General features: G+C 43.3%; 1 protein-coding gene and 1 pseudogene across 3 annotated transcripts in view; both read left to right on the plus strand.

Moving 5' to 3' along the window:
• Positions 1–26867, plus strand: part of LOC116821720 (transmembrane protein 263-like) — a 342098-nt gene that overhangs the window by 106872 nt on the left and 208359 nt on the right. The gene's annotated exons all lie outside the window — the stretch shown is intronic.
• Positions 2079–21896, plus strand: LOC142046766 (uncharacterized; annotated as a pseudogene).

A 26867-nucleotide genomic window follows, 5' to 3' on the forward strand; every position in this document is an offset into this window, starting at 1 on the left:
TCCCAATTCCTCTGCCCTGCTTGTGTCCTTGTCAGATCTGTCTCTGCTTCACCCCTCCCTATTTCTCTGTGGGCCTCCTCATTACAAAATCATGACTGGTGTGGAGAAAGTACATAAGAAGTGTTATTTACTTCTCATAACACAAGAACTAGGGGTCACCAAATGAAATTAATAGGTAGCAAATTTAAAGCAAACACAAGAAAGTATTTCTTCACAGAAGCACAGTCAACCTGTGGAACTCCTTGCCAGAGGATGTTGTGAAGGCCAAGACTATAACAGGGTTCAAAAAAGAACTGGATAAATTCATGAAGGATAGGGCTATCAATAGCTATTAGCCAGGATGGGCAGTGGTACTGTCCCTAGCCTCTATTTGCCAGAAGCTGGGAATGGCCAACAGGGGATGGATCACTTGATGATTACCTGTTCTGTTCATTCCATCTGGGGCACGTGACATTGGCCACTCTCAGAAGACAGGATACTGGTCTAGATGGACCTTGGTCTGACCCAGTATGGCCGTTCTTATGTTTTTAATCCAATCTCAGATACTCCTCCCAACCTCTGCTTGGCTTGTTGTCTTAGTCTCTTTGCCCAGCCAATGTCAATTCTCCTTCCACACCCTGGTTCCTCATCAGATCTCTCTCTTCCTTTGGCTCCCAATTCCTGTCTCTCTGACCCACTCCCTCCAAGGCTCCTTGTCCCATTCTACTCACCCGTCTGCATTGCCCTTCTGCCTTCAAATCGGGTAGTTTCCTCCGACTGTCTGGCCCCAGCAGAAGTGATATAATGAGCACAGGAGAAACAGTCTCCCTCTCTCAGTTTTGATGTCTGGACCAGTGCCTGCAGCAGCCCAGAGATACACTTGTAGGAAAAGTCCTACTCTGTACTGGGTTGGAGCATTCCCAGTGCAGACAGAATCTCTGGAAACTTAAGATGCGAAGCTCTAGCAAGTCTTCAATTTTTCAAAGACTTATAACTTGTCCAAATATGGGCAGATTTTCAAAGGGATGACAAAACAAATCCCTGACAAAAAAGCCATCCGCTGCCAAATTTCAATTCCTGCTCCAAAGCATGAGGATGCTAGGGCTGCTTATAGAAGAGATTAATATAACATTGTTTTGCCAATGTATCTTTCCGTAGCCTTGTTGGCAAAAATGGCTAAGCCAATTTGGCTGATTTTTTCCAAACCGTCCCCTCCCTCTACACCAACTCTGAGGCAGACACTCAGCATGGAAAATGTCAGCCCAGATGGTTCATTTGGCAAAATTGTATTGAAATGAAAATGGATCATATAATGGGAAATATCAGGTAATATTAAAGTAGGCAGTGATACCAACCCTTCCTATATTTTTCACTTTTTCCCCCTATACGTGCGGATCTTAGAAACTGCCATACTGATTCAGTCCACCTTGTTTGGTATTCTGTGTCCAATAGCGTCAGTACCAGATGCTTCAGAGAAAAGGATAAAGTTCCCATAGGAATCAGTTGTCCAAAGATTTGTCTGTCAGAGATTTCTTCATAAATCTAGGGAATAATTGGTTGGATTATGTCCCAAAGATTGTGTGTAAGAATTTATACATCTTACATTTTACCTCATCTACTGTAACTGAAAGGTGGTAGTATTCATATGGATGTCTAGTCCTCTTTTGAATCCTAAAGGCTAATTACACTTTGTATGTATAAAAATATTTCCTTTTACTAGGTACTAAATAATTATCAATTTACTGGCTGGTTTAAAAGGGGGAGTAAATATAATCTCTCATTTACTATACTCTGGATCATTTTGGTGGGGAGAGATAGCTCAGTGATTTGAGCATTGTCCTGCTAAACCTAGGTTGTGAGTTCAATCATTGAGGGGTCCATATGGAGATCTGGGGCAAAAATCTGTCTGGGGACTGGTCCTGCTTTGAGCAGGGGGCTGGACTAGGTGACCTCCTGAGTTCCCTTCCAACCCTGATGTTCTATGATTATTTTGTGTACCTGTATAATATCTTCGTATACATATGTCTTTAAAGGCTTCCAACAAATGTTGTTCTTTCTCAGAACCTCTTCTACTTCTACTATATCCTTTTTTTTGAGATGGGATGACCATAATTGAACATAGAATTCAAGGTGAGGATGCATCATCATTCTGTAGAAAGGCATTGTAATATGTTCAGTATTTTATCTCCCTTTCTTAGTATAACCTAATGTCTCATTTGCATTTTTAAACATTCCTGCGGTTTGTATAGAGGTTTTCATGGGGTTTCACCAAACATGCCCATGTTTCTTTCTTGAGTTTGTAATTTAATTTAGAACCCAGCAATGTTTGAGGTCAGATTGCTGCCTATCAACGAATGCTTCCTTGTACATGCCTACACTGAGCATCTTCTTCTATTGTATTTTCCAAATACCCAGCTTTGTTAGATCCTTCTGAAATTCCTCACAATATTCTCTAGACTTGACTAACCTAAACAATTGTGTCATCCACAAATTTAGCTTCATTGCTGTTAGTCCCTTGTTCCAGGTCATTTAATAAATATATTAAACACCACCAGTTCTAGGATGGATCCTTGAGCAATCTCTGTTATATTTTCCTGTGTTCAGTATTCACACAGACACACATCACTTCTTAAAACATTCCCAGAACATATATTTGTAATCTGCATCATTGCATCTCAACATGTTTCTGACTTAAACGTTTGACATAATCATTTATAAATTTCATGCTGTAGTCTTTATTGAAGTAATTTCTGTTTTGCATTTCTATTGTCTCCACCAAAATGAATCCATGCAGATCTTGGGTATATTTTACATTATCTCTTAAACTGTAGTGTGGCTGCACTGGTTATGGAGTATGGTGCATAGATATTTTATTGAGGAAAATCAGGTTGACTAAAGGGAACTCTTTTTTTTTGGTCAAGCTAAAATGGATTAATGCAGGATTTTTTTTTTTAAGCAAGCATCTTGGCTCTAAGGACATTTATGATTTGCCCAGTCTATTTTGATTTTATACGCTCAAATGATGTAAAACCTGTAAATCCACTGGTCCAGATCATACCCTTCTTGAGTTTACATGTGGAGACATCTTCCATGTGCAGGTCTCCCTTCCTTCACATGCTGAGAGGGAGGAGGGGGAGTCCCTGTATTTTCCCAGCACTGCCATCCCAACCTCAGCAGAGAACTCTTCACATGGTCTAGGGCCCATACAAGGGAGGCAGTGGAGTTGGGAAGGAAGAGGCATTGTTGGCAGGATATTTTGCATATCTCCTCTGGAACTATAGAACATAGCCAGAAAAGTGGATACAGTGCTCCCTGCTTCTTGCCCCAGAGCCACCGCTGCTGGAGGCAGGAAGTCTCTGGGAGTGTGACTACAGTACCAGAACCACGGTAGGGATACAAGGCCTCTGTATGGGTGGCCCAGGTCCCCAGTGAGTTTTCCCCCACCAGACTTTACCATGAGGTAGAAAGAAAAACCCAATCAGGACAGTAAGAAGAAATCCTTGCAGAGATTTCCTGAAAAAACTTCTCCTCCAATGGCAAGATTAATGGAAGCAACAATATGGCCTACCATTTGTAAGTTGTTTTTCTTCCCTTTTTTATCTATATTGACCAATATAATAGGATAATGGGGCACTTAGTTTATAAGATGTCTCATATATATGCCAGTCCCATGCCGTCCAGTCTTTTTGTTAGTTTGAAAAGCTGCAGATCATCTAGAATGCTGGATGGTTTGGTTTTCACTTCTAGAAAAGTTTGAAATGCTTTTGTTTAGTTGTTGCCCACGATGGATTTTTGTTTGGAAAGTCTCTTGAAATAACTAATCTGAGACTATTGAAGTGTGGTTAGAGAATTTTAAATCTTGTCACTATAAGACCATCTTTTCTATGGAATGATTTTCTAATTTCATAATGCACTTGTAAAAATCCTCTCTCATTTTACTTAACCCCTTCGGTGGCATTAATGCCTGTGACTTTGCTGCCATTCCCTTTTCTTAGCCCTGGTCTACACTATGAGTTTAGGTCGAATTTAGCAGCGTTAGATCGATGTAACCCTGCACCCGTCCACACGATGAAGCCATTTTTATCAACTTAAAGGGCTCTTAAAATCGATTTCTATACTCCTACCCGACAAGAGGATTAGCACTGAAATGGACTTTGCTGGGTCGAATTTGAGGTAGTGTGGACGCAATTCGACGGTATTGGCCTCTGGGAGCTATGCCAGAGTGCTCCATTGTGACTGCTCTGGACAGCGCTCTCAACAGCGCACTGGCCAGGTAAACAGGAAAAGCCCCACAAACTTTTGAATTTCATTTCCTGTTTGGCCAGTGTGGCAAGCTCAGAGGTGACCATGGAGTCCCAGAATTTCAAAAGAACTCCAGCATGGATCTGATTGCTGTATGAGGAGAGGAATCCATGCTATCAGAACTCTACTCTACCCCAGAGGACTGCTCAAACAACAGAAGGTGGCATTCAATAAGTTTTTGAAGTGCAGTGTGGCCATGTCCTTCCCTCCTCCCCTACTCCTCTCGGGCTACCTGGGCAGTTATCCCCCCCCCATCTGTGTGACGAATTGATAAAGAATGCATGAATTTGAAACAACAATGACTTCATTGCCTCTGCAAGCGGTGATCAAAGGGGGAGGGGAGGACGGTTGGCTTACAGGGAAGTAGAGTGAACCAAGGGGACAGGTTTTCATCAAGGAAAAATAAACAAAACTTTCACACCGTAGCCTGGCCAGTCATGACACTGGTTTTCAAGCTTCTCTGATGCGCAGCGTGCCCTCCTGTGCTCTTCTAACCGCCCTGGTTTCTGGCTGTGTGTAATGAGCGGCCAGGCAATTTCCCTCAACCTCCCACCCTGCCATAAATGTCTCCCACTTACTCTCACAGATATTGTGGAGCACACAACAAGGCGTAATAACGATGGGAATATTGGTTTTGCTGAGGTCTAACTGCGTCAGTAAACTGTGCCAGCAAGCTTTTAAATGTCCAAATGCACATTCTACCGCCATTCTGCACTTGCTCAGCCTATAGTTAAACTGCTCCTTACTACTGTCCAAGCTTCATGAGCCATGGGAGCAAGGGGTAGGTACGACTGCGCAGTGCTGCTGGCTGGGAGAGCAGCCTGAGGCAGAAGCCTCCAGCTCACATGATATTCCAGGCAGGACTGAATCTCCATGAGACAAAACTTAAAGAAGAGAGTGACCCAGAGTCACTCACATTTATATCCAGGCGCCCCAACTGACCTCACTGAGGTCGGCCAGGAGCACTCAGGAGTCGACGACGATGGCTAGCAGTCATACTGCACCGTCTGCTGTCGCGAAGGCATGGAGCTGCTGTTGTGTAGCAATGCAGTACCACATCTGCCAGCAGCACCCAGGAGACATACGGCGAGCTGAGTGGGTTCCATGCTTGCCGTGGTATGTCATCTGCGCGAGTAACCCAGGAAAGAAGGTGAGAAATTATTGTTGGCCGTTGCTTTCACAGAGGGAGGGAGGGAGGGAGAGGGGCCTGACGACGTACCCAAAACCACCCGTGACAATGTTTTTGCCCCATCAGGCATTGGGAGCTCCACCCAGAATTCCAATGGGCAGCAGAGACTGCGGGAGCTGTGGGATAGCTATCCAGAGTGCAATACTCCGAAAGTCGATGCTAGCATTGGTACTGTGGACGCACTCCACCAACTTAATGCACTTAGTGGGGACACACACAATCGACTGTATAAATTTGATTTCTAAAAATCAGCTTCTATAAAATCAACCTAATTTCATAGTGTAGATATACCCTCAGACACTTTAATTAACTCGTGCCCTCGGTAGCCTTGTCTTCCTTCCTCTCTCCTTCATTTCTAGTACACAGTCTTGTTCATCATTCAGGTCTTTGAATGAGTCCTTCATGAAGATGCGTTGATTTTAAAATGAGACAATACGATCTACAATACGGTCAAAAGTTGAACTGTGATTGTGAAGTTGTCTGGGATCTAGGACTGTTTTAGCTGGTGAGAGAGGTTGTGGTATAGTCCATCTGACTGAAGGATGCATCCCAAGAGAAACCAGTCTCTTACCAAACGATTTAAATTATAGCTCTGCAGGGGTCTCACATCAAGACATAAGCCATGGAATTCTATATACTGGCTTTTATAGTTCTCGCTGGGTTGGAAGATCAACCAAAGAACTAAGACTGAACAGGAAAACATATCAAATTAATTAGAAGTTGAAAGAGCCCTGTAACAGGGTCAGCTGCTTCTGGATCACCCCCACATGGTAAGAGGTCACTCTGCAGCACTCTGCCTCTGTTTTCCTTCTCTTTACAGGTGTGTAAGAATTGCACACCTCCAGACGAAAGGTAGTTTAAACATTTCCCTTCTGGAGTCCAGTTTATTTAGTCCTTACACATTCTGGCCTTCCAGGCCCCAACCCCAGTTCAGTCTTTCTCTCTCTCCCAGCACTCCTTCCCAGTGCTGAGTCCCAATTCAGTCATCACTCCCAGACTTTCCTGGCTGGAGCTCAGCTTTCAGGCTCTGCCTTCCAAGCACCCTGCTATCAAGGTCATCTTCCTTCTGTTTTAGCAGGCTACTCCCAGTTCTAGCTAGCTAGAGCAGCTCTCCTGGTCTCAGGGTCTTTCCTGCAGGAGCTTTCCCTCAGTCTCTGCTACAGCTTCCTAAACTTCCCCCTCCCTACGGCTTCCTGCTATTCTTATAACAGGAAGCATCTGATTCCTCTCAGGAGTGACTCCTTATTAATCAGGGTTAGCTGGCCCCATGCCTTCCAGCCCTTCGAGGCAAGACACCTTGTTGCAAGCCTCATCTACACTGTGGAAAAAGCCAGTGATTTCGTTTGGCACAGTTGTGTCACCAGGGCAGATTGCTAAATTGATTAAAACTCTAAGTTATATCCTTTCTCCAGCCTAGGTCACTACCTTGTTTTTAAAATCATCTTAGCAAAACTATATTCTCTCTGTACAATTGCCATTTGAAAATTAGTTTCAGCCAGCAGTTTCAGTGGTGTAGACAGAGACAATGTGTGTCATCTCTGAAGCACACTTCTGTCTGCCTAAGGATATCCTAGATTTCCAGCTAACTAGGGCACTTCTTTTACTCAGCGTCCTTCCAGTATGCTGGAGCTGTTGTGAGTTTCTCATAGAATGTAAATTGTCTTTAAAACAAAGGAGATACACCAGTATTTTGTAGCTTCTTAGGCCTCGTCTAAACTGCCAGTGGCACATAGGGTATGTGTAGCTACAAGCTGCTGTGAAAGGCTGTGGTGGGGGGAAACAGTGGGGAAAGGCTCTGGCAGTGGGGAGGCAGCATGATGCTAAACTTCTAAAAATAGCAATGTAAAGGAGGGAGGCACTGCTTAGGAGTGCAGAGTGTGTATTGGGTATACACCAGAACCTTAGGGTGTATCTCTACTCAATTAAGCAGTGCATCACCGTCTACACAACTATTTATACCCATGCTAGGGGGACGTGCCGTGCATGTACTCTGTACTCTGCCATAAATGTAGTCTTCCTTAACAGAAATGTTGGGCTAGAGTCAGATGAAAATTTTCAAAGCGATGGCCAGACTTTGGATTACAGTAGCATCTCAGAGTTACGAACACCTCAGGAATGGAGCTTGTTTGTGACTCTGAAATGTTTGTAATGCTGAACAAAATGTTATGGTTGTTCTTTCAAAAGTTTACAATTGAACATTGACTTAGCTTTGAAACTTGACTAAGTGGAAGAAAAATGTTGCTTTCCCTTTTATTTTGTTAGTAGTTTACATTTAACTGAGTATTGTCCTGTGGGGTTTTTTTTGTTTTGTTTTTGTTTTTGTCTCTGCTGCTGCCTGATTGCTTACTTTTCCGGTTCCAAATGAGGTGTGTGGTTGACTGGTCAGTTCATAACTCTGAGGTTCTACTGTATGTGAATGTTCACTAAGGGAAGTCAGCTGTCAAATTAGTTGCTAATGGAGTAAAGGTAAAAAAATTAAACAGGTTAGCCCATAATCTGAGGATAAATTTTAGGTTAGCTGATTCCATTATTGGAGTTAAAGGGATTACTTAGGGCCCATAGCCAAGTGGAAAATATAAGAATTGAGTACAAACAGCTCACATTGACCATAGGTATTTATATGTACCTCATTATTGTAGTATGTGAGTACAGCCATTAATGTATTTATCCTCTCAACATCACTGTGAGAAGTACTGTTGTCCCCATTTTACAGATGGCAACTGAGGCACAGAGTGACCAAGTGACCTGCCCAAGGTCACACAGGAAGCCCTTAGTGGCGCAAGGACTTGAACCTAGGTCGTCTTTGTTCTAAGCCAGCACTCAAACTGCTAGACAGTCTTCTTCTGTTTTAGCTACCAACTGCCTGAACCATCCAGCATTAATTATTCCCCTTATTTGCAGTGGCACCAGAGGCCAAGGATTGAATGAAAGAGTGAACTGACCTCTTGCCTTGAGGTGTACTCCTTTTAGTTCAGCATGGAGGTACATTGTTAGAGGGGATGGGCAGGATGTGGGGGAAGTTTTGCACAGATACTGCCCATCTTGTATGCCTTGGGTGGATAAGCAGAGACTTCAGTTTCTAATACCAGAAACTGAGCATATTTCATGAGCATTAAAAATGCACTTAAGAAAAGAAAATAACTTGTTCCCTTAATGTCCTTTTATGTCTAATGCATTAAAGTATTTCACATATAAGTACTTAACTGCTGTTTAGATTTTTCAGGTTTTCAAACTAATATAATCCTAGATATTAGACGTGTCAAAAACACAGCCAGCCATCTAGTTCCCTCAGCTCTTGTGGTGTGCAAGATTGTCCCTACTGAATATTTACAAGTGCTTTATCTAATTTACTTTTAAATATTCCAGAGATGATGCTTCTACTAATGCTCTAGAGAGCATTCTACATTCTTACTCCTCTAACTGCAGAAAATTTTTCCTGATACCTTGTCAAAATTCTCCCTTGAACAATCTTATACTGTTACCTCTCTCCTTGACACCTTGAACAATGTACTTTACCCTCCTTTCCCTGGACAATGGAAGTGTATGTAGACTGTTATCCTGTCATTTCTTAGTCTCCTTTTCTCTCCAAACTGTATACATTTAATTTTCAGTCTGTCTTCCAATGTCGGTTCCTCCATGGCCTTTCTGTTAGTTAGGGCTGCCTCTCTTTCCCTTTGCTGCATCTGTTTTGCACCTTTTTCTCTGAAGTCGCCCAATGGTGTTTATGGTGGTGGTAGGAACTAATGCATACTGAGCCAGCAAGTGAACCAGTGGAACAATTTAGTAGCCTACCTGCCTGATTTTTTTTCCCAAGGAGACTAACTAAGTAACATGATTGCCAGCTGTCTAGGTCTCAGGGTTCTTTTTTCCATACATTGATGAAATCTGTACATTGCTGTTAGAGGCTGCGTAAACAAAAAAACAACAAAAAAGTTCCCCTCGTGGTAGCCAAGTACGGCCATGCAGGTGACTGAATAGAAAACCAAACTCTCTCCCTTGTTCCTTGGGCCATCTTGGGTTGGGAATGCTAGACAGACAGAATGCTCAGCTCTAGAAGTGACTCTAGGGAGGCAGTCCTGGTCTGAGTATCAGATTGGGATCCAGCAATTTGTGTTCTAATCCCATTTCTGAGGCTGACTTTGGCTTTGAGCAAGTTATCTACTCTCCCTACCTTCCCTGTCCCAGCTGTGAAGAACATTGCAGTCGTGCTCTGAAACCACTGAGTAAATGCTAGTACTGTGGATGATACTGCAGATGAAAAGTCCTCCCTAAGTACCAGTTAGGTGCTGTTTATCAGCAAGCCGTGTCTTCTTGCTGACCCAAGAATAGCAATGGTTGTTTGCAGAAGTTTGGGCCTATTGCAGGCTCTTTGAGAGAGAATTCCAGCTTCTTTTCCATTACCAGTTGTTTGCATGCCCCTGAGTGCTGGCTTTTGTCAAAGGATTCAAGTTCTTCAGGCTTGTGTATACTTCTTCCATCAGCATAGGTAATCCACCTCTGCAAGAGGTGGTAGATAGGTTAATGGAAGAATTCTTCAGTCAACATAGTGCTGTCTACAAGGGGACTTAAGTCGGCTTAACTATGCCGCTCAGGAATATGGATTTTTCACACCCCTGACTGATGTATTTAAACGTACCTAATTTCCTAATATAGACCAGGCCGTCTTCCCTGGTTATTGATCAGGCCATTAGGAGCCCATACCAAAAGCTCTTGTGGGAAGGGTGAATTTCTACCTCATTGTCTACTTGGGTACACTAAAATGAGCTTTTCTCCATGCTGTCAGAAGGAAGCAGGAGAAACTGTGTATGGAACGCTTCCACTGGAGAGATTGACCTGGATCCTGTCAGGCAGTAGTCCTCTCTGTGGTGGTGGAAAGAGGAGAGGGAGTGAACTATCAGCCTCTCTCAAAGGCTCATGATCTAGCCAGCTTTAGTGAGTGATTCATCGTAAGCGAGCTGGTGATGCTCAGTTGGACTGAAGGCTGGTGAGAGGAGTGACTGGGAAATAAACATAATCCCTTCTGTAGTAGCTCTTTAACATAATTCTCATATGCTTGCTGTAGATGCATTCCAATTTAAGGCGTTGTGGGTATCCAATTCCCATTTAGATAACCCCGGGGGGGATGGTCAGCTTTCATCTGCTAATTGGAGCACCACTGTACATTGCAAGCTCTCTTTGCAGTGTACATAAAGGCTGCTGGAAGACCACACTGACAGCTTCTGCATTTGTGAACTTAAAATAAAATCAGCAAGTGTGCTGAGAGTGACACTTTTTTGGAGTCATGCCCACCAGGGTCACTAAAGTTGACCATTTCAGCACCACTTGATTGCATCTCTGTATTTGTAATTCTTTACTAAGTTGAAGGGAAGCCTAACAGATAGGGTTGAATACCTCTGACATAGAAGCATAAGTTTTAAAAGGCACTTCTAAAACAGTCTAGTTAAAAATAAGTAAAGTATGCTGGATAGTGAGAAGCCTTTGAACTCCAGTGATGCATCTAGAGGAGAAATGTTCAATGTTTGTTTTACTAGATTTCAGAAACTCATTCCCTAGTTTCCACCAGTGAAGAAACAGGGAAAAGCCAGAGTAGGAGTCAGAATTTCATCTTATTCACAATAGGTTTGCTTTTGAAACAGAAGAGATTTACAAAATTGACAGGTACTGACACTGGACTCCTTCAGCCACACGAGTGACCAGTTTTGTCAGATTTTATTCAGTTCCCCACTCCTACTCCCTTAAAGCCAGCTAAGGTCTATCTCACTTTGCAGCTGTTTCAGGTTAGTCTTTCCTAAATGAATTGCCTATGACACTCCCCCCCGTCACACTTCTCACTGCCCTGCCTCTCCACCCTGGAAACAAATGTTCTGCAAAAAGCCCTCTTCAGAATGATGGCAAAAGGTGATGTGGCTTCTTGTCTGCTGATCACTCATAGAAGGAGTTCAGCAGTCTGTGGTGAGCAATAAGTTTGTGATGGGGTTGGGAAGCTAGATGAAGTGCGTGTGGTTGATTTCTACTTTCATCTTCCAGTATAAATCTGGAGAAGCTTTGACTCCAGATTTTTACAGATGTTATCAAGAGCATGATTTGCAATATTTACAGAGGTATTTAGGCACCTGAACAGGCAGATAGGAGCTGAGTGGGGTTTACAAAAGGGTGTCTAGCTCCCATTGACTTTCAATGGTGCCTAACTCAAAAGGCTCTAAAGCCCCATTGAAAGTCAGTGGAAGTTAAGTGCATAGCGTGTTTTGACACTTTTTTGTAAATCCCACTCAGTGCCTATCTGCATCTTCAGATGCCTAAATACCATTGTAGCTCGTCTCAGAGTAAAATTGTAGGAGATTCTTCTCCTATGAAATCCCTTATTTCAGTGTTCACACTACAGCTGCTAATATAAACTTATTTTTTAAGTTTGGTTTATTTCTCCTTTGGAGTGTGCTCTATACTAAGATATATCGCCAAATGGATGCAACTGTGAGAGGGCATTTTCTTTCTCTTTGCTGTGGAATTGTGACTGATAGGGTCTTTGGACCTGTACACCAGCTACACACGCTGGTAAATTATGACATTTCATTAGTTCTGTTTGTCTTCTCTCTCATCCTGGTAGGGAGAGGGAAGAGAAAGCAAGATGGCAAGGTGGTTCCTTTTAAAGAAGATGAGGGTGAGGGAAGAGGACTATGTAATCTCGACAATACTAAGAAAAACTACACATTGCAGAATTAAAAGCAAAAGGTTTGTAGCAGAGCATAATTACAGAGGGAATGAACCAGTGTCTGAAACTTTCTGAAGAAGTAAGAATGTCTGCACCAGTCCTGACTGAACTAGGGTGGAAAAAAGGCTGATAGGGGTGTGCTTAGATTTTAGAACTGGAGGCGCAGTCAGGTTTGCAGATCTCAGAAAGCAGGCAGTACAACAGAAAGAATGAGACTCAGACCAGGTCTAAACTATAAACTTTTGCTGGCGGAGCTATGTTAGAAAGGGATGTGATGAGGGCTGATTTGCCGCTGACATAGCTGTGCCAGCAAAAGCCCCCTAGTGTAGACCTAGTTATACCAGTAAAACTGTACCTTTGTAGCATGTTTTGTTCGTGGGTGGAATGAAATAAGCTATACTGGCAAAAGTACATTTTTGCCATTATAAGCTGCATCCACACTAGAGGCAGTGTGGATATGGCATGGATCTTAATCTCTTTGCTCAATTCAAGCATGTTGTGGTAACTTTCAGTGTCCAACAATGGCAACTGATTCTACAGAGAAGAAGTACATTCAGATAGCAGCTTCCTAGTGAAACACTGACTATTAATGTGTTTTACTCACGTCTCTTATAGTGATGAAAACATTTGCTATGGGTCTCACAGAATGTGGTTCTTGTGGCGTGCTAGGTGGTGGCTGTGGTAACAGTGAAATTTCTCAGCACTCTGTAATGAAGTAGGATATATATATATATATATATATATAGGCATACTGCATCTCATACTCTCCACCACCCAGTTTTCCTGACTTCCCGACCCAGCCAGAATTAAAACAAATGGTTGCCTCTCTTGCTAGTTACCCATGCTGCTTCCAGGCTCTGGGGCTTAAGTGAAACTAATGGCAAAGCCAAAGCCTGTCAGAGGAGCCAAACAATGAGTGATATAAACTGTTTCAGAAGAAAATAAAGACAAAAAGAGAAGTATTAGCCTTATATGCAGCTCAGGGTTGGGAAGTTTGAGAAAATGCCTTGAAAGAACTAGGGGTGGGGTGGGGGTTGTTATGGTTTTAAATTTAAAGAGTAAAAGGAGTGAAAAAAGACTGTAGAGTTTTGCTATATTTCATCTGAGCAGGAAGAGCAACATGAGGATAAAGTGATTTATGAACTAGATGCACAAACATGCACATGTGGTGAATGCGTGCCTCTGAAAATGTTACCTCAAATAAGTTCAAAGAACTGAGGGCTTTTTCAGTGTAACTAACAGGCCTTGGGGAAGTGGACCCAGTTCATATTTGAATAATCCCAAATTTTGCCGTATGGATGATTCTCTTCTTTTACATCTCATCCATTTAACAGGGTATCTAAGCACCTTCAGACTATAGGATCATTCCTTTTTAGACCCCAGTTTAGGAAAACATCCCCAGTCAGGAGAGCATTTAAGGCTGTACTTAAGTCCCATTAAAGTTGATACATTTTAAGCATATGCTTAGCTTTAGGCATATACTTAAGTGCTTTATTGACTAGAGATGGAATTAATCAGCTTATCTAGAGAGATTGTGGAATCCCAATCATTGGAGGTTCTTAAGAACAGGTAAGACAAACACCTGTCAAGGATGGTCCTGCCTTAGCACAGCAGGATGAAATAGATGACATCTTGAGATCCCTTCCAGTCCTCCAACTTTGTATGTGTTTATGTGCTTTTCTGAATTGGGCCTTAGTGCACACGTTATGCTAAGGAATGGCTGAAGGCAACTTCTTACACATCCACTGAACGTCCTCAAAAAAATGCAGCATAGAAAACATTGAGCTTATTTCAGTCAAATAAAATTAAAAACATTATATACTGAACTCGTGGGGAAACCAGCTACTTTCTCCCAGCCCTCTTTCTCCCCACATCTGAAGGATAAACCCACTTTTCTTCCTCCTAGGTCGATTTATAGCTTTAATAATGCACATTTTCCAGTTGTGCCACTGTTCTATTTTGCCTCCTCCTGAAGATGTTTTGAAATTTAAAACATAAATTGTATTTTTTTCAATAAATTTGGTAATGTTACATTATAGATAAATAACTTTCGTAGCACCTGTGGTCCAGTATAAACTTTCAACAGGAAAATCTACTTGGAATGTTATGTCTTCTGAGTGGACGCTTTCTCTTTCAATATACTGGACACTATCCTCAACAAATTGGGGGAATACATGAGCTGGGAGGGTAACTTTAATTCATTTTTTGTCTTGGTTCCCTCAAATACAAACACGCAGAGAGATAGAGTCAGTGGCAGGGTGAGAATAACATCCGTGCTCTTCCCCCCTCCTCCCCCCGATGAGTATTCCAGTTGTCAATTATCTAAGTCTGTGGTCTGTTTGACAAGCATTGAAACACTCATCTGCTAGATTTTAGACTGACCTATGCTCAGCTATGGAATGGTGAATTGAAATGTTAAGGAGGAACTTGCATAGTGCTTTGGAATGGGGTGAAATTAAACATTTATAGAACAGGAAAGTTCTCTGCTTTCTATATATCTCTATTACTTTGCTACTAAATGAGAGCCTAAAACCCTTTAATGAAGCAGGTGATGCATTCACATACCTTGATGGTCTGATATCTTTGTATGTATCAGAAACATCCAAATAGAACACACTTGATGTGCTGCTGTCATAAATAGATAGTTAAGGGTTAATGTTTTTTTTTACCTGTAAAGGGTTAACAAAGGGAACCAAACACCTGACCAGAGGACCAATCAGAAAACTGGATTTCAAAGTCAGGGAGGGGATTTTTTTGGGGTCTGAGTCTTTTGTCTGTCTCTCAGCTATGAGAAAGTTCTTTCTATCTTCTAATCTTCTGTTTCTAACTTGTAAGTACGGGTAGAAAAACAATATAGGCTTTTATGTTTTGGGTGTATTTGCAGGTGTGTAACTTGCTGGAATGTTTTGAATTGGATATCTTTTTGAATCAGACTGTTTATTCATATTTTCTTATAAGCAATAGCCCTGTATTGTCACTTGATGCAGAGTTTATATTCTATGTCTTTTTCTTTCTTTTTATATAAAGTTTTCTTTTAAGACTTGTTTGAGTTTTCCTCTGGGAGGGGTAAGCTCTGGCACACCAGGGAAATTGGTGGGACGGGGCGAAAGAGAGAGAGATCATTTCTGTTTCCTGTATTTGGTGGTTGTCTCTTTTGGAATAAAGGACGACCATGCTTCTTGGTATTGTGATGTAAAGAGATTGGCATCATATCTCAGGTTAGCCCAGAGGAAGTCTGGTGGGAGAGAGAGGGGGAGGGAAGTGGGTTATTTCCTTGCGGTAAGACTCAGAGTTCTGGTCTTGCGGTCTCCAGGAGTTGGGGGACCCAGAGCGAGGCAGGCGCTGTGAATTCCTGTCTGGTGCAGCAATTAAGATCCAAGCTGGTAATTAAGCTTGGAGGTTCATGCTAGGCACCCACATTTTGGACGCTAAGGTCCAGATTTGGGAGTTAGGCTTATGATAGCTGCTGAATACAACTACTGATTTTCTGTAGAATATTAATTGAAGACAACAGCATAACGGCACAGTGGAGGCCTAACAACGAAAGGGGTTAAATGTCAGCTCTTAATATTTTGTAAGCCTACCTTCTTTAAGTGCATTAGTCAAGAAACAATTTACAAGTGATTCACTATAAACGACCATTGGCATGAAATGAATTTTGTGGTTTCATCCAGTTAAGCATTTTCATCAGGAATAACAAGGTTTTTAGGACCATCACAGGCTGGAGGTCATGTTTCCCAAGCACCTGTGAATGATGGGGGTCCCATGAATGGAGCTTTATTTATTAGTCCTTAGAAACCAGGTATTCCAAAGATCCTCCTCCTGTAGGGGAACGGTTATTCACCCAAATGTATCTATATTGAGGTGACCTAGAAGGCTTTGAGATCAGGAATTCAATGTACTTTAGAGACGTCTTTCAAAAAGTCCTAGCTTTCAAGGTTGTTAAGCTGCATCAGGGACAGAAGACGCATGACTTTTCACGTGTAGGACAAGTTAACTCCAAATGGCTATATAGCATTTATGAAATCCTCTCTAGGGTGAAGAGCACTGGGTGATCCAGTAAGTTGGTTCTTGTTGCAGTAGTTCCCATGGTGCTGTTTCATGTACCTGGATTTAGTGCCGAGGTCCTTTTGGGTTTTCACAGTACATAAATTTGCAGATTATTCAGTGAAGCAAAAGGTGTCTCTGATGAAACTCTTCGGAGAATGTTCTGTGTGTAGCTATTCTCCTATTTCTCTTTTGATTTAAAATCCAATATAAGTTTATGATCCTAAACCTCTTTTATAAAAGAGATTAATTGGTGGTCAGCTATTGAGAGAGAAATACATCACATAAAATCAGATTTCTAAAGTAAGACCAGTAGATTGTCATCCTAACATTCTTATTGTGGTTATATCTTAGCATGCTTTTTGTCTTCTGCCACCCCTTGCCTTCCATCATACCACTCCTAATTAGAGAAAGAAATGAGCCAGATGACTCCCCATGTCATAGCAGATGAGGTGTATGTTTGTATTTAAAAGATCTACTGAAACAGTTTATAATTTCAGAAAAGAGAACTCCCCTCCATTCCTCCTTCAACTTATAGCAGAGTGGTCTAGACTCTAGTGCTTTAAAGTAGGGGATAGGAACTGGGATTTCTTAGTTCGATTCCTGGTTCTGCCATGGACTTTCTGTATGATCTTGGCCAAGTTATTGAATTTACATTCCTCCTGTATAAACCTCCCTCACAAAGGTATTGTCAAGGTTGATTAGAGCCAAATTTTATCTTAAGGCAATATACTTGTTAGTACAACTTCTGGGAAAGAAGTTGGAACTTTTCTTCCTAATATCTCATGCTCAGACAATACAGCAAAAGACACCCTAGAAATAAGAATCATATGCATAGAAAATATGTTACCATTTGGCTTCTCCTGAAGGTGAAGTTTGTCAAAACACTGTTGTATCTATTAATATCAATTAGCATCTCTATTCATTTGAGTCGTAGAGAACCCAAAGCTCATCGTTCTCTGAATAATAGTCTGAAAGATTATAAAAGGGAAAGAGGAGAGTGAGTATCTTGATCCATGTATGTTCAGTAGTATTCCTGCAAACGTATATATAGGTACCTCGTTTTGAAGGTTGTTAGAAAGTAGAGGCTTTCAACTTTTGTCTGAAATTTTGTTTCAGGCACTATTTGTGTTTTGTTAACAGCCCTGTTTTCTCCTCGTTTTATCCATTTACACTGTATTGGGGAATGTGTACGTGTCATTTGGCTGGTTGTATATTCTTTCATAATGAAATCATTTCTGTAATTCCATTGTTATTCATATGCTGCTGCTTTGGCTATCTTATGTTGTATAACTCCCATGACATGGTTTTAAATGTATATCAAGGGTGCCCAGAGCTTTGGATGAGCACTCTTTGCTGTGGGATTACTTAGATTGAAATGTACATGCAAAGTAAATACCAGGTGTGAACCTGTATGCTACTTTGAAAGTGGTTTAAAAACCTGGATAGATGCATCTTACGGGAAAGAGCTGGTCAAAACTTGACATTTCAAGTCTGTGGGAAATTTCAGCATCTCCAAAAAGGTTTTGTGCCAGTTAGGAACAAAACATTTACATTTCAGAATTTCTCACAAAAAGGAAATTGTACAATTTTTTTTTTTTTTGAAAAATTGAACTGTTCCTGTTAGATTAAAAAAAATCTAAATGAAAGGAAGCAGCTGGCTGCCCCAGTCTCTGGGGGACCCTCAGACTGCCCCTGGAGTCCCCTGCCTTGGACTGGGGAGCCTAGAATCCCTGGGAGCTCCATCTTGAGCTGGGGCTGCATGAAGGAGTACCCTGGAGCCACAGACCATGGAAGTTCAGGCTCCCCAGCAGCCAGCCAAGCGAGCTGGCAGAAACCATACAAGTTTCCTACAGAAGTTTGTTAAAATTGACGTGTTTTTCCATTAAACATTTCGGTTGCATTGGCATTTTCTGATAAATCAACCGGCTGTATTAGGAGCAAAGCAATAATCCTGGGTATTGATGTTTATCTTTTGGAAAAAGGAAAATTTATGCGCCTGTAAACTGAGTACTATAAGCAGTGCGCTCTCTAGTATGAATTTCCCTTTCATTCAACCCACTGGGACTGCAAATTTGTTTGCATTACTTATAATATTATGAATACTTTATTCAATATATGCCCCTTAATGTATGTACACTGACTGTCTTATGTAAGAGGTTCTAGATTTGCTGGTCAGAGCCTATGCAAGGGACAGTATTCAGGAAGGAGGATCTACAGAAAAGACTCACCTTTAGAGTCTGTCAGATACACGTAAGGGAGCTTTCAGTTTAGAGTTATGGCTAAGAGTCATATCCAAAATTGCAAACAGACTTCATAAGAGTTAAATTATTTAATTTTTTTCCTTGTTATTTTATCAGAGAGATACTTCTAATCTTTCATGACTTTCATTTTTTAATTTGATTTATTAAATGCATTTTAAATCTAAACTGGTTTCTTGCTCCTGTGTAAGACCTTTTTGCTCTTTGAATATCTTAACATATTTAACATAAGCAGAAAATTGTATAGAAATTACTTTAACATCTATTCTCTATTACTTTTTACTGCCAATCTCATCATTCAAATACACACAATACATGTTCAGCTGGTATTACTTAATTACGTTCAATCTTGTAACTCAGTTATTAAAGACCAATTTTTAAAGAGTTCATTTCTATTCCCTATCCAGTTCTGCTGTTGGCTTAAAGGGATGATTGTATGAAAAGCACACTTTTGAGAAGGCACATTTTAAAAAATTATTTCAGGTATCTCTTACTCCCCTCTTTGTGATCCTTGTCCTAACTTTTAACTGATTTAATAAAATGCCTCTGGATGATTCATCTTCTCCTGGAGTGTCCCTTATGCCCTCTCTCCATGTCTCCATCATCACATGGAGTACTACATGCAGTTATGCATGCCCTTAAACGCTGCACTGCGATTAAAAACCCACAGCTGGCCAGTGCCAGCTTGCTTGGGCTATGGGGCTGTTTAATTGCAGTGTAGATGTTCAAGCTCAGGCTCGAGCCCAGGCTCTAGAACCCTGTGAGATAGAAGGGTCCCAGAGCTCGAGCCAGAATGTCTACACCACAATTAAACAGCTCCTTAGACTGAGCCTCACCAACCCGAGTCAACTGGCACAGGCCAGCCGCAAGTGTCTAATTGCAGTGTAGCCATACTCTAAGATCTCACATCTCTGCACTGTTAAAAGTGAGGGTGGAAACTTAGGCTATGTGCATATTACAGCTTATGTCACTATAAGTTACGTTGCTCCAGGGAGGTGAATAAACCACCCCCCTCAGCGATGTAAGTTAGACTGACCTAAGTGCCAGTGTAGACAATGCTACATCGGCAGGAGAGTTTTTCCCACTGACTTAGCTACCGCCACTGTCAGGGGCTGGAGTAATTAAGTCAAAGGGAGAGCTCCCTTCCATCAGTTTAGAGCATTTGCACTAGCATTGCTACAGGGGCGCAGCTGCGCTGCTATAAGCTCTGTAGTGTAGGCATAGCCTGAAGAACAGCATAGAGATAAGATACCGAAATTGAAAGCCAGAGGCCAAAATTAGTGCTTTACAGCATAACACTGTACATTGAAAATCAGGTAACACAAAAGCAAAGCCAGCCTCTGCCAATAGGGATTAGATACTGTGAAAGTGAGATAAGATCCTGAAAAGTTGAAGCCTGGTCTACACTACAATTTTAGGTCGAATTTAGCAGCGTTACCTCAATTTAACCCTGCACCCGTCCACACGACAAAGCCCCTTTTTTTTTACTTAAAGGGCTCTTAAAATCGATTTCTTTACTCCACCTCCGATGAGAGGATTAGTACTGAAATCGACCTTGTTGGGTCGAATTTGGGGTAGTGTGGACACAATTCGATAGTATTGGCCTCCGGGAGCTATCCCAGAGTGCTCCATTGTGACCGTTCTGGACAGCACTCTCAACTCAGATGTACTGGCCAGGTAGACAGGAAAAGTCCTGCAAACTTTTGAATTTCATTTCCTTTTGGCCAGCACTGCAAGCTGATCAGCACAGGTGATGTAGAGCTCAGCAGCAGAGGTGACCATGAAGTCCCACAATCACAAAAGAGCTCCAGCATGGACCAAACAGGAGGTATGGGATCTGATTGCTGTATGAGGAGATGAATCCATGCTAGCTGAACTCCATTCCAGTAAACGATATGTCAAAACATTTGAAAAAATCTCCAAGGGCATAAAGGACAGAGGCTGTAACAGGGACTCACGGCAATGCCACATGAAAATTAAGGAGTTCAGGCAAGCCTACCAAAAAACCAGAGTGGTGAACAGCCACTCCGTGTCACAGCCCCAAACATGCCGCTTCTATGATGAGCTGCATGCCATTCTAGGGGGTGCAGCCACCAGTACCCCAACCTTGTGCTTTGACTCCATCAGTGGAGTAGATCGCAACACGGAAGCGGGTTTTGAGGATGAGGAAGATGATAGCTCACAGCAAAGAAGCGGAGAAACTGGTTTTCCCAACAGCCAGGATCTGTTTCTCACCCTGGACCTGGAGCCAGTAATCCCCAAACCCACCCAAGGCGGGCTCCCAGACCCTGAAGGCGGAGAAGGGACCTCTGGTGAGTGTACCTTTTGTAAATATTAGACATGGTTTAAAAGCAAATGTGTTTAATGATTAATTTGCCCTGGCATTAGCGGCCAGTACAGCTACTGGAAGTCTGTTCATGTATCTGGGAATGGAGCGGAAATCCTCCAGGGACATCTCCATAAAGCTGTCCTGGATGTACTCCCAAAGCCCTTGCAAAAGGTTTCTGGGGAGGGCAGCCTTATTCTGTCCTCCATAGTAGGACACTTTACTATGCCAGGCCAGTAGCACATAGTCTGGAATCATTGCAGAACAAAGCATGTCAGCGTACGGTCCCAGTGTTCACTGGCATTCAAACAACATCCATTCTTTATCTCTCTGTGTTATCTTCAGGAGAGTGATATCATTCATGGTCACGTAGTTGAAATAGGGTCGTTTTATTAAGCAGATATTCAGAGGTGCCAGTTCCTGCTGGCTGTTTGCCTGTGGCTGAACAGAAATGTTCCCCACTGTTAGCCATGCAGTGGGGGGAGGGGTGAAGCCATCAAAATGCGATCTTGTAACGAAAGCACACGTGCTATATAATGTTAACAGCAAGGTTTACCGTGAAAGAGTGTACCCATTATTCTATAAAATGTCTTTTTAACTACCACTCTCCTTTTTTTTTCCTCCACCAGCTGCATATATTTCTCCTTCCCAGAGGCTAGCGAAGATTAGAAGGCAAAAAAAACGCACTCAGGATGAAATGTTCTGAGCTCATGCTGTCCTCACACTGATAGAGAAGAGCAGAATGTGTGGAGGCAGACAATGTCAAAGTGCAGGAAAGCACAATATGAATGTGAGGAGAAGTGGTGGGCTGAAGAGAGTAAGTGGCGGGCTGAAGATGATCAGGGCCAGCACTACCATTTAGGCAGCCTAGGCAATCGCCTAGGGCGCCAGGATTATTGAGGGGACGGCATTTTGCCGGGGGGGCGGCAAGCGGCTCCAGTTGACCTGCCGCAGGCATGCCTGCGGAAGGTCCTTTGGTCCACGGCTCCGGTGGAGCTGCTGCAGTCATGCCTGCGGTTGGTCGGCTGCTCCTGCGGCTCCGGTGGACCTCCCGCAGGCATGCCTGCAGCAGCTCCACCAGAGCCACGGACCAACGGACCCTCCGCAGGAATGCCTGCGGCAGCTCCACCGGAGCCGCAGGATCAGCGCGGGGGGCGGCGAAATGGCCGTGCGCCTAGGGTGCGAGATACCCTGGCACCAGTCCTGAAGATGATCGGTGGCGTCACCTTGCTGACAGAAAGCAGGAGTCAATCCTCAGGGTGCTGGTACATCAAACTCTCATGCTCCAGCGTATGGTTGAGCTGCAGGAAAGGCAGCAGGAGCACAGACCACACCTACAGCCCCTGTGTAACCAACCATCCTCCTCCCCAAGTTCCATATCCTTCTCACCCAGATGCCCAAGAATGCGGTGGGTGGGAGGCCTCCGGCCACCCAGCCACTCCACCCTAGAGGATTGCCCAAACAACAGAAGGCAGGCATTTAATAAGTTTTAAAGTGCAGTATGGCCTTGTCCTTCCCTCCTCCCCCACCCCACCCGGTGCTTCCCTCATCCCCCACCCCTCCTGGGCTATCTTGGCATTATCCCTCTATTTGTGTGATGAATTAATAAAGAATGCATGAATGTGATGCAACAATGACTTTATTGCCTCTGCAAGTGGTGATAAAGGGGGGAGGGGAGGGTGGTTAGCTGACAGGGAAATAGAGTGAACTAAGGAGTTGAGGGGGGAGTTCATTAAGGAGAAACAAATAGAACTTTCACACCATAGCCTGGCCAGTCATGAAACTGGTTTTCAAAGCTTTTCTGATGCGCACCGCACCCTTCTGTACTCTTCTAACCACCCTGGTGTCTGCCTGCGTGTAATCAGCAGCCAGACAATTTGCCTCAACATCCTACTCTGCCATAAATGTCTGCCCCTTACTCTCACAGATATTGTGGAGCACACAGCAAGCAGTAATAAGAGTGGGAATATTGGTTTCACTGAGATCTATCCGAGTCAAACTGCTCCAGTGCGCTTTTAAACATCCAAATGCCCATTCTACCACCATTTTGCACTTGCTCAGCCTATAGTTGAACAGCTCCTGACTACTGTCCAGGCTGGCTGTGTATGGCTTCATGAGCCATGGCATTAAGGGGTAGGCTGGGTCCCCAAGGATAACTATAGGCATTTGAACATTCCTAATGGTTATTTTCTGGTCTGGGAAGAAAGTCCCTTCCTGCAGCTTTTGAAACAGACCAGAGTTCCTGAAGATGTGAGCGTCATAGATTCATAGACTCTAGGACTGGAAGGGACCTCAAGAGGTCATCGAGTCCAGTCCCCTGCCCTCATGGCAGGACCAAATACTGTCTAGACCATCCCTGATAGACATTTATCTAACCTACTCTTAAATATCTCCAGAGATGGAGATTCCTATCGCCCCACCACAGTTAGGGAATCCCATTGCAGCAAAGCCATCCACTATGACCTGCACATTTCCCAGAGTCACTACCCTTGATATCAGCAGCTCTTTGATTGCGTTGGCTACTTGGATCACAGCAGCCCCACAGTAGATTTGCCCACTCCAAATTGATGCCCGACTGACTGGTAGCTGTCTGGGTTGCAAGCTTCCACAGGGCTATCGCCACTCGCTTCTCAACTGTGAGGGCTGCTCTCATCTTGGTATTCTGGCACTTCAGGGCAGGGGAAAGCAAGTCACAAAGTTCCATGAAAGTGCCTTATGCATGCAAAAGTTTTTGCAGCCACTGGGAATCATCCCAGACCTGCACACACTATGCGGTCCACCAGTCTGTGCTTGTTTCCTGGGCCCAGAATCGGCGTTCCATGGCATGAACCTGCCCCATTTAACACCATGATGTGCACATTGCTGGGGCCTGTACTTTGTGAGAAGTCTAATGTCTATGTCCTATGTCCTCATCACTCTCGTCACTGCGCTGCCATCGCCTCCTCGCCTGGTTTATGCTTTTGCAGGTTCTGGTTCTGCATATACTGCAGGATAATGCGTGTGGTGTTTACAGTGCTCATAATTGCCGCGGGATCTGAGCGGGCTCCATGTTCCCAGTGCTATGGCATCTGCGCTGAAAAGGCGCAAAACGATTGTCTGCCATTGCTCTGATGGAGGGAGGGGGCAACTGACGACATGGCTTACAGGGAATTAAAATCAACAAAGGGGGTGGCTTTGCATCAAGGAGAAACACAAACAACTGTCACACAGAATGGCCCCCTCAAGGATTGAACTCCAAACCCTGGATTTAGCAGACAGTTGATTTCACAGAGGGAGGGGGGAGCAAATAAATATAAAACAAATCTGGTCTATTTATTGTTTTGTTCCACTCCATCTATCTTATACATCTTAGGCTGGCAGCAGACGGTACAGTACGACTGCTAGCCATCGTCATCTCCCAAGTGCTCATCAGAAGACTGTGCAGTACAACTGGGGAATGACCTGGCTGAGTCACTCCCATGTCTGCCCAGGCGGCTCTGACTGACCTCACCGAGGTCGGCTAAAAGAACACCCAGGAGTACGGCGAAGACGGCTGCCAGTCGTAATGCACCATCTGCTGCCAAAAGCAATGAGCTGCTGCTGTCTAGCAATGCAGTCCCACATCTGCCAGCACCCAGGAGACATACGGTGATGGTGAGTTGAGCGGGCTCCATGCTTGCCGTGGTATGGTGTCTGCACAGGTAACCCAGGAAAAAAGGCACAAAATGATTGTCTGCCGTTGCTTTCATGGAGGGAGAGGAGGGCCTGGTGACATGTACCCAGAACCATCCGCAACACTGTTTTTACCCCATCAGGCATTGCGATCTCAACCCAGAATTCCAATGGGTGGCAGAGACTGTGGGAACTGTGGGATAGCTATCCACAGCTACCCACAGCGCAGTGCTCCAGAAGTAGATGCTAGCCTTGGTACTGTGGACTCAGTCCACTGAGTTAATGCACTTAGAGCATTTTGTGTGGGGACACACACAATCGACTGTATAAAAGTGATTTCTAAAAAAAAGACTTCTATAAAATCGATCTAATTTCAAAGTGTAGACATACTCTGAGAAGGAAGAGAATAGTAAGAAGTGATGTTAGTATTAACTGCTAAATCCCACAGTACCACTTCATTCCCATACATCAATTTTGGCACACACTTAGGCTTTGCCTACGTATGATACATACACTGTGCTATGAACCATGCGGTCCCCTGAGCACACTTATAAAACACATCATCCCCGCCTTGTTGTGCTCCACATGGTTTTAGATGCATGTGCAAAACTGTTTGGATTAGACTTGCTTTCACTAGGGTTAAGTACTGGTTAGTCAGTGCAGACTGAAATGATTGACAGTTCTCTCATTACTGTCCAAATGTGTCCTAGTGGCCTTTCAAAAGTCTCCCAGAATGCACTGCTTCTGGAACCTCTGTTGGGAACTGGGAATAGGTCTTACAACTGAAAGTCCTCATCAGCACTAGCTTGGACTTAGGCAAACCCCAACAATTCACATAAATTAGTGGGGCTAGTGTGGACGCAATGAACCATTTGTGCCTGAAATGGTGCAATCACATGGGTTCAACTAGGAATATAGTAAGGACATATCCTTCTGGGTCCCACCCTGCAGCCCCCAGTCAGGCAAATCTCCCATTTGAACTAGTAGGAATTTTTTTTAAAGATCATCTGTTCAGTACCTCTAATGAACAATAATAGTGACAAAACTGATCTAAAATGAAAATTGCTGCTGTTACTCCCACTGCTGATGTTTCCTGGGCATTACTTCACATAATGATATTCCTGAAATTGGATAATTGGTTTTGTAGAAAAGGGAGAGGAAAATACTTGGCCGCACTTAGCATTAACATCAGGAATCTTTCCTGATCTGATTACAATGAATTAGTTCTTGATTCAGATCTGATCTTGAACCCCAGAGCCAAGTACACTAGCCCTGTCGGGGAGAAGATGTCAATAATTCAGATCACATTATTCTGCACGATACTGACAATTCAATCAGCAACACAGTTGCCTACGTTTCAGAAACGTTTAAAATTCCTAGTTATGTAGGAAGTTAATTTGAAAGAGCAGCTGAATGCCTCCTGGAAAATGGTGAAGTGTTTCTATTTAGCACCCATTCTGCTTGCTTGCTCTATCGTATATTTTCTGCATTTCTCTAACCTTGTTCTTGATGACAAAAGACATTTGCGTGAGAACAGGATCTTTGTTTCTTAAGTGCTCATCTGTTCCTGCTGTTTATTTCCCACGTGAAGTCATAATCCTCTGCTTGTGGCATCACAATTGGTTGCAGTGGAAACTGTTATGTTGTCACAAACAGAGGACTATGGCTTCAGGTGGGGGGATAAGCAGCAGGAACAGATGAACTCTTAAAAACAGAAATGCTGTTTCATGTAAATGTCCCTGGTAATAAAGAACAAGGGGAGGGGAAATGCAATGGGGGAGGGAAACTGAAAATCAGTATGAGCAGACTTACTTCTGAAAAGTGGGGGTCATGGTTTTCTTTCAGGCAGGAGCAGCATTTTAAATCTGGGACATGTCTATCCAGAAGGATTTATTTTTAAATCAATTTTTTTCTTGACTAAAACCTGATCAAATAAATATTCTCATTCAAATATGGGAGAGACTGCATGTTCAGGGTTTTTTATCCTTATGTCAAGCTTTTTTTTTTTTTTTTTTTATTCCTGTGCAAATAAATTTGTTCTAAAGAATTGTTAATCTCAGGGGCGGCTCCAGGCCCCAGCACGCCAAGCGTGTGCTTGGGGCGGCAAGCCACGTGGGGCGCTCTGCCAGCGCCACGGGGGCGGCAGGCAGGGTGCCTTCGGTGGCTTGCCTGCAGGAGTCCGCTGATCCCACGGCTTCTGGACCTCCCGCAGGCAAACCGCTGAACGCAGCCTGCCTGCCGTGCTTGGGTCGGCGAAATGTCTAGAGCTGCCCCGGTTAATATTAAGGAAGTGCCCCTTTTTAAATTCTGGTAGATTTATTGAGAGCCTGACTCCCACCAATTCAGCATGGAATACCTGCACTGGGTAAAGTAGGAGGACCATTCTGGGCCTGGTCTACACTA

This window comes from Chelonoidis abingdonii, chromosome 4 (genome assembly GCF_003597395.2).
Source record: "Chelonoidis abingdonii isolate Lonesome George chromosome 4, CheloAbing_2.0, whole genome shotgun sequence".
NCBI lineage: Eukaryota > Metazoa > Chordata > Testudines > Testudinidae > Chelonoidis > Chelonoidis abingdonii.